At 42.7% G+C, this 9,103-nt stretch overlaps 1 long non-coding RNA gene across 1 annotated transcript; it reads right to left on the reverse strand.

Annotated features, from left to right (window-relative positions):
• Positions 1-6,256: 6,256 nt before the first annotated feature.
• Positions 6,257-7,408, reverse strand: LOC147572443 (uncharacterized). The gene is made up of 2 exons (XR_015246183.1): positions 7,242-7,408; positions 6,257-6,976 (listed from the first exon to the last, which is right to left on the reverse strand). It is a non-coding gene; the product is annotated as an uncharacterized LOC147572443 (long non-coding RNA).
• Between the last annotated feature and the right edge of the window lie 1,695 nt (positions 7,409-9,103).

Consider the following 9,103-nt stretch of genomic DNA (forward strand, 5'->3'; position numbering starts at 1 on the left):
AGATAGTGAGTCTGACATTTTACAGAAAGGGCTAGGACTTTGCCATAAACTTCTGACATTTTTTTTTTCTTAATCTACCCACAATAATTAATAGGGTGCTGTGTGGAAAATAGACACTAAATAAATGTTTATTAAAGAAGAAGAAATACGTGAGTAAGCGAATGAACAAACTAAGAATGAAAGTAGTTGCCGGCACATTTTATTAAGAACTGGTAACAGTGGTGTCGATCTGTGCACTGTCATCAAAAACTCTGGGGTTCCTTCGATCAGAAGTCCTAGCTGCAGGAGGAGACATCTGCAGAGAGAAATAAGAAATGAGATCGTGAATGTTGAAGCCAGAGCCCTAAGACGTTGCAAAGAGAGAGTTAACTAAGAGGAAGATGGTGTCTCCCTTTCTGGAATGGTCACTCTGTGTCTTGTTAAACATGGGTGACCCTGTCCTAGGATTTCTTCCAACAGCCACCACTCCAGTTTCCTGAGTCCCTACATATGCCAGGCATGGGTCAAGACACCACTGGATCCACGAGTGAAAGAAGCCGGCTCTGATCCTGTCCTCATGAAGCCCACAGACCAGTGGAGGTTTTAAATGCTGGGGACTGCAGACTGGAGCCCACGTGGGTTCTGAGATCCCATGATTCTCGGCTTTCTGGACTCAAGGGCTCCATTAGGTGGCTTTTGTCTTTAGAGCCTTATCCTGTGTCTCCTCTCTCCTCACTGACAAGCTACAGAGAAGTACTCCCAAATATAATAGGATCTGAGCCACAAATATGAATCATATGTAATTTAAATATTTCTGGTAGTCATATTAAAAAAATAATATGAAACAGGTTAAGTTAAATTTAACCCAATATCCAAAATATTGTCATTTCTTTTTTTTTTTTAATTTTAATGTTTGTTTATTTTTGAGAAAAAGAGAGAGATAGAGTGCGAGCAGGGGAGGGCAGAGAGAGAAGGAGACAAAGAATCTGAAGCAGGCTCCACGCTCTGAGCTCTCAGCACAGAGCCCGACGCGGGGCTCAAACCCACAGACCGCGAGATCTTGACCTGAGCTGAAGTCGGAAGCCTAACCGACTGAGCCACCCAGGCGCCCCAAAATATTGTCATTTCTACATGAACTCAATGTAAAATGTGTTCACGAGATACTTTACAGTGTTCGTGTTTATCTTAGTCTTGGAAATCCGATGTGTAGCTTACACTGACAGCTCATCTCAATTCTCGGTAGCCACGTTTCATCTGTTCAGCAGCCCCATGTGATTGCAGCTCTAGACGCTGCCCCGTTTCAAGAGTAGAGACGCAAGCTTGATGCAAGAGGGCAACTGTGGGGGAAGCTCTCGAAAGTAGGTATAAGAAGAGAGGAAACACAAGCCCTAAAAATACGAAAAACAATACTGACAAAGACGAATCAAAGCTATGCAAAATCAATAGGAAAGAGAAGACATTGGGAAATGGTACACCCCAGCCAGCTTCCAGCTGCAGGATCTGGGTAATAGTCTGTCTTCCCACCTGCCAGCTGAATGGCCCCAAGCCAGTGACCTCGCCCGGCATGCCTCAGTGTTCTCATTTAAACAGGAGAATAATAACGTGACCTGGGTTCACACAGGCCTTCTCAGCCCAATATTGGGGCCGGGGGGTGGGGGGAAAGGCAGATGGGAATCACATGAATCAGGACAATGGAGATGTTTCTAGTTCTTCCTCCTAGATGTTTCTGGATGTTTCTAGTCCTCCTCATATGCAGGCCCTTTCCAACCTTGTTTCTTCCATCTCTTATGGGATATTTTTTAAGAGTCCCCAAGGGATGTCTTATCATAAAAACAGTCTAATCCACCAAGCTGGGACTTCCCCGCCTGGCAACCCCTGTGTCCTGTGGGACATCATGCTCCTCAGGCTGCATTTCAGGGATTATTAAAATAGGTACACTTCTCCCTGGTGACAAATAGGAGTAAGTCAGTTCACACAGTCGATTCACATGCAAAGCAGTGGGAACCACACTAATGTAGAGTTTTAAGTTCTGTGTGAAATCAACCCAAGACTAATGACACAACTGCAGTCACCCCAGGAATAAGTTTGGGGTTTTTTTTGTTTGTTCTCCATGAAGCCCGAAAGTGACTGAAAATGGGTGAAATCCTGTTGGGATGAAATTAGTGGTCAGATGGCCAAATATAAGTACATATTTCTGAAACCTGACAGGAAGAGCAGTAGAGAATTCTAACATTCCTATGTTTCTGGCATTTTTACCTCAAGCTGTGGCTTCCTCAAGAAGTTCCTGGGATTCATCATTATTACTTGAATGCTAAAAGCCTAAGGATAAATGGATAAGAATGTAGAATAAATAAGTCAGTTCAGGCTTGGGCCTTGGTTGAAAAGGGTAGGAGCCCTCAAAGCAGAAGAACTTTATCAAAGGGCCACTGATGTCTGAAAAATGCATATGAGGAGTCAGTCCTTTGAACATAGATGTTTTACTCTGCTAAACTATAAATATTCTGAGCAATGCAACATCAAAATGCTGTCAGATACTTATGCCTCCAGCAGAATACATATTAAATCTCTTTTTACATAGCTTGTATTTCCTCAAATGCAGAGGCTGAGAAAAAGGCTGACATACAAGTAACTGATTTGGGAAGCAACGCTCTAGAGAGGAAGTAAGTTAGTGGGGGAGAGAAAGAGAAGGCGGAAACTCCAATACAGCACCTTAAATTGACCACAAGGATGGACATCTGATATTCAATCCCATGGGACTTTCTGAAAGGTATTGTGAAATGAGTCTCAAAGCTACACACTTTAGATTTGGAAGGACAACAAATTTATCCATTGGCTCCTTCTCCTTGTCAAGAGTGGCCCCATGGACATACATGTTAAGCACATTTCAACAACTATCCGAGATGGTGGCGTTGACAAAACCTTGAGAAAAGAAGCAACAGCGATGCAGTGTTGGTCTGGGCAGAAGTGTAGAGAGGTGTCACCCATGCAAAGCTAATCAAAGCCTACAAGGAACATGCTCTACAACGTTGGCTGGAAAAAGAAATGAGGTTGAGTGGATTTGAATGGCACACAAAAGGTGTCCAATACAGTCCACCCCTTCTATCACTCAGCTCTCTGTTAAGTCCAACATTTCAGTTCTGTTTAAGGCAGTGAACGGCCACAATCTCTTCATGTACTAAGTACAAGAGAGTTAGTGGAACAAACGGTAAGTCTTCAAGTACTAATTGGTATTCATCTTCTCCCTCCAGCACAGTCAATCCTTGATTTTCTTCACCATCAGCAAGCACTTCCGTTGATCCAGACAGCTTTCCTGATGGGGTGACCCAGAACTTCATCCTTAAAGGATCTCCATTACTAAGTTGCCTTGCCCTTGTCAGGCAATGATTGTAATTATTATTTGTTCACCCTTTTCACAGGGCATGGAAGCACCAAGAGATGCAATAGTGTGATTCCTTCAGGATCTGGATATGCTCCTCTCTGACCTCTTTGTTTCAACAACCTTAACTCCTTCTGATAATCAGGATCGGTGAACCCATCAGTATCATTGATCTTGTCTTTTCCTATTGGTAACGCTGGCATGAGGTGCCGAAAATAGGCAGGTTATAACTGTAGTTTTACATTTAGTGGAACTAGTATGTCTCCTGGTGGGACCTCCACCCAACGACCATCATCCCAACCCCAGAAACCAGGATTTCTAAACTGGCGCAACTCAAACTGCTGTGATAGGAGGCATGGTAGAGAGTCACAGGGGGTGGGTCACAGGGAGTAACGGTGAGAGAGATGATCTTTCTTTCAGTGTTTGGTTCACAGCCTCAGGTATTGAGTCTATTGGGGGACCTATATTAGTTTCCTAAGGCTGGTGTAACAAATGACCATAAAGTTATCGACTTAAAGAAACAGACATTTATTCTGTCATAGTTCTGGGGGCTAGAAGTCAGATTCTCTGGAGACTCTAGGGAAGATTCATTCCTTGCCTCTCCTGGATTCTGGTGGTTTGCATCCTTCTTAATGTTCCTTGGCTCACAGCTGTGTCACTCTGATCCTTTATCTAACACGTCCTTCTTCTCACATCTCTCTGTGAGTCTACGTCCAAATTTCCTTCTTATGACCATACCAGTCATTGGATCTAGGGGTCACCTAATCCAATATGCTCATCTTAACTTGATTACGTCTGCAGAGACTCTATTTACAAATGCGATCACACTCACAGGTGCCAGTTGTATAGGAACTGAGGGAGGGGTACTATTCAACACAATACAGGGACGTGTATGTCAACACAATACGGCTTCCGAGAGGATCATACTCCCATCCCTCGGGGTTGTCTACAAGCTGATGCTTTATCTGAGCCTACAGCAGGCCTTTCCCATATTTCATGGTCTATTGTATGCATCCTTAAGAAAAAGGTTAAATCACTTACTCTAGCACACCCAGCTAGAAAGGATCTCAGAGTCAGGAATTGTGCCTAGTGCTCCATCCCTAAGTTAAGTACTTATTCGTTTACAAGGTATTTCCTCAAATTATCGCTCTCCCACTTAAAAGTATATGTGCCATTATTCCTCGTCTCATGTTTCCTGACCTAGTTTGGAAAAGCCACTGAGCATTCTATTGCACCACCTTTGCAGTCAGGGAAACCTGGTTTTGAGTCCTAATGCTGCCAGCTCCTGGTGATGGAGCTCGGAGCTCTTCCAGCCTCAAATAACTAATGCATAAAACGAGGACAATAATATCTATCCCACATGGTGAGGGAGTGAGTGAAATACAGAAGAAGGTATTTATAAAGTGTTGAGCATGGTCCTCAGCACATACCGAGTTCTCCCTGCATGACACTTGCACAGTGCCAAGTGTCATGGGAAAACTACATAGTCACTGTGGGAGACTTCTAGAGTAGCCATTTTGTCCAGCCCTCTTTTTCTTTCTCTCTGCTAGGAGTGTTGGCCTGATGGCCGGACTTGTGGCAGCTGGCTCGGACAATAAGGCACAAGGAAAGAGAGAAGTCGTGTATGAAGGATGGTCGAGCAAAGGGAAGCAAGATGTCTGGGTCTCTGATGCCGGTGGAACCACCGTGGCGTCCCCAAACTACAAGCTCCATGTTTCTTCTACATTAACAAGTCATCAGTCTCCACTCTGTTTCAGCAACTTGTTTGGCTGTATTGTTTTATGAAACAAAACCTAATCCTATCTGGCAAGGCATGAAAAACCGAGATCTCATCCTCTAAAATGTATAACCTCACTGAAAAGGCAGGGGGGATGCATACTTTAAAGGAGGAGAGAGAGGGGAATGGTTACATTCTAAATTTTTTTTAATGTTTAATTATTTTTGAGAGAGAGAGAGAGAGAGAGAGAGACAGAGCATGAGCGGGGGAGAGGCAGAGAGAGAGGGAGACATAGAATCCGAAGCAGGCTCCAGGCTCTGACTTGTCAGCACAGAGCCCGACGCGGGGCTCGAACTCACAAACCCTGAGATGGTGACCTGAGCAGAAGCCAGACGCCCAACCGACTGAGCCACCCAGGCGCCCCGGGAATGGTTACATTCTAAACACAGTGGTTGGGCTTATAAGAACAAGGGCAAGTCAGAGAAGGCAAAAATCTATTCAGGTTGGAACAATCAAAAGTTTCCAGCAGATTAAATCTGAGCCAGGCCTTAGAAGAAGGGGAGGATTTGGATGGGGGCCCAAGGTAAAATGGAACTCTCAGCATATCAATTAATTAAAAGGTAAAGAAAAGACTCAGAAGGAAAGAACTTCCTCAGAAGTTTCCTTCCTTCCTCAGAAGGAAACAACCAACAAAATAAATTCAGGGGTATAGATGAAAGCTCTCCCTATAGGGAGGAAAAAACATATGGGTTTTCAGTGTGACAAAAACAAAAAACAAAAAACAAAAAACCAGCTCTCTAGTTAATATAATGCAAAGACTAACAAAGAATGAGAGTAAATTTATGGCTCTTTTAAGAAATGTTTAGTCTGGTCCCAGCAGTAGAAACGGTTAATTTTTCATGTACTTAAATCCCTGATAATTATTAATAACTTGTCATGATGGAAGAGAAATGCTATGGGACAAAGATGTGATCAAATCTCAAAAATATGGGCAAAATAAGCCTAAGAGGATAGAATGTAAACAGAAGGGTTTTTATGGACATACGAAAAACATATTTATATGAAAGGAATTAGTTGCGGTCATAGGGGTTTTCCTTCCCTTTTTTGTCCCTTTTTTTTTTTTTTTTTTTTTTTACTCTTTCAGTGTTTTAGCTACTCCCACAGAAGAAACCAAAGAAACCAAATCTGGCAAAATGATTCTTAGCTGGGACTGACTCATATACATGACTCGATTTTCGTTAACTTGCTTCGTAGAACGTCAAACTCACAGAAATTATATGTGCATCGATTAACAGCTTTTTTGTTGTAAGTAATAAAATCCAATTCAAGTTAGCTTAAGCAAGAAAGGCGAATTGACTAAATGAATGCAGTTCATTCATGCAGTTTAAAGGAAGGATTAGAGCAGGGACTCATGGAAGGTGCTGGAACAAAGAAGCTAAAAGCAATCAGGATTTTCTCTCTTTGCTTCCCTGGTCTCGGCTCCTTTCTGCACGGCTGTTTCTCCTTCTCTGCAGACCGACTTTCTCTGCTTCTCATTCCTGGGCCGGGGAGGTCTTCCCTCCTGCCCCTACTCCAATTCCACAGTTAATGCCCTTCCCTTTCAAGAGACTGTTCCAAACTGAAATCCATTCTGCTATTCTCTATTCCAGATTGCCCAAAGAGAAAACTGTGAGCGCTCAAACTGGCTCCAGGTCCGACCAAGCCCTCAAGGCCCTGGAGTAATACGGCCCTCCCTGTTTCTCCAACTTTGCACCAGGGTCCCCTCGTCTCTGGTGGTTCTCTTCCTCCTCGGAGACTTTGCTCTCACTCTCCTCTTTGATGAAAGCATTCTTCCCCCAGATCTGGGCACGGCTGCCTCCTTCTCTCAGTCACAGCCTCCAGGAGGCCAGCCTCAAACATTTGACCTAAAATGGGAATTAAAGACTGTCATGAATAGTATCCTCAAGCTAGACCACCTTATATAATGAATCAGAGAGTACTTTCTCATGATGTCGGAAGACGTAGACGTAAGATCACATTGAATTGAAACACGGGTAACTGTGCTAAAGAACAGAACCATTTGGAGATTGAGAATATACATTTAGGAAGTAGTTAACTATGGACAATTTTCCAAATTGTTTTCCACAAAAAACTAATGTGTCTTAAGAAATTAATCTGTGTTAGGGGCACCTGGGTGGCTTGGTCGGTTGAGTGTCCGACTTCGGCTCAGGCCATGACCTCACAGTTCGTGGGTTCCAGCCCCGCGTCGGGCTCTGTGCTGACCGCTCAGAGCCTGGAGCCTGCTTCGGATTCTGTGTCCCCCACTCTCTCTCTGCCCCTCCCTTGCTCACGCTGTCTCTCTCTGTCTCAGAAATAAATAAACATTAAAAAAAAAGTTTTTTTAAAGAAATTAATCTGTGTTACAGGAAAAGAAAATTACCTGATCCAATGAATGTGAGCAATACTGCATTTTGTATCTCCTTCTTTGTCATTTACAGGGTACAGGACCACATTAGAGACTCAAAAGTCACTGCCATAGAAACTGTTCTGTTCATTGTACTCAAATTTCCCCCAAAGCACCCCAATACAATTTTCAGCATGCAGTAGACGTAACTGTTATTTAAGTACTATTCATTTAGCCTTGTTTCCCTTCCTCTGATTTCTTTGGCAGGCAGGGGGTGCCAAGGGATTTTCAATAGACCCTATTTTACAGGTGAGGAAACTAAAACCCAAAAAGATTAAAGTACCCTTCCAAGCTTATACCTTTCCATTCTGAAATCTTCACTTTTATAGATAAGGAAATGGAAACCCACACAGGTGAAATAGCTAAGATCCTGGATCAAAATGTGAATAAATAACTTCGGAACCAACTATGAAATCTAGCCATAAAATCTGCTGCCTGAGGTGAAATCTGTACATTGTGTTCCCTCATTACTTTGTCATAACAGAGAAGGAATGTGAGATGTGACTGCCCAGAAAGTCTATTAGAACACATGCTTCTAGTTGGATAATAGACCTCAGAGATAAAATGTAATACTTTTTGCTTTGATATCTGCAAATATATCTGCAAATATATCTGCTTTGTAGACGTCTTTACCCCAAACATATCTATGCTATAAGTGAAAATTTCTTATATTTTGCCTAGGTTGTTAAAATTGCCTCCTAACTGGTCTACTTACTCCCACTCTTACCTTTTATAACTAAGTGACTCATTACCATACTTTGTGCAACTTACATTACTTTTCAGTGTTTCATTTTCCCTGGCTCTAAGATGGGCATAGTTGTATATTTCTCTAAATTGATGGGGTTTTATTATTTTAGCATATTTGTGAAACAGTTGAGCCATTTAGGGAAAATTGTATTAGATGGTCTACTTATCTTACGGCTTGATAATGCTTTTTTTCTGAAATTAATGAATATTAGTTGGGCGCCTACTGTACACAGTGGAACCTACTGAATTGATGTGGGACATTCCAGAAAATCGGCCCTCCATTTATATTCTAAAGAGTTCCTTTAGAATAATTCCCAGAAGAATAGAAGGAGATTAAAAGTTAGGCCCATATCCATCCATCTATCCACTCATCCGTTCTTCCCCCTCTTTATTTTTTTTTTAATTTTATTTTTTTTTCAACGTTTATTTATTTTTGGGCCAGAGAGAGACAGAGCATGAACGGGGGAGGGGCAGAGAGAGAGGGAGACACAGAATCGGAAACAGGCTCCAGGCTCCGAGCCGTCAGCCCAGAGCCCGACGCGGGGCTCGAACTCCCGGACCGCGAGATCGTGACCTGGCTGAAGTCAGACGCTTAACCGACTGCGCCACCCAGGCGCACCCCTTCCCCCTCTTTAAACATGTCAGATTTCATGATGTATTTCAAATACAGACTCAACGGTAGTTGCTGATGGGTTTGGAGGTACGATAAGAAAAAAAGATGGAGCAAAAATCTCCCTGGTCTTTAGCCTAAGCAACTACGAAGAAAATGGCATGTTTCCTAAGATGGGAAAACTTGAAGATAGTAATAGATGTAGGGTTGAAAATCAAAAGCTGCCTTTTG

Source organism: Puma concolor, chromosome E4 (genome assembly GCF_028749965.1).
Source record: "Puma concolor isolate L17-30 chromosome E4, mPumCon1.1.hap2, whole genome shotgun sequence".
Classification (NCBI taxonomy): domain Eukaryota; kingdom Metazoa; phylum Chordata; class Mammalia; order Carnivora; family Felidae; genus Puma; species Puma concolor.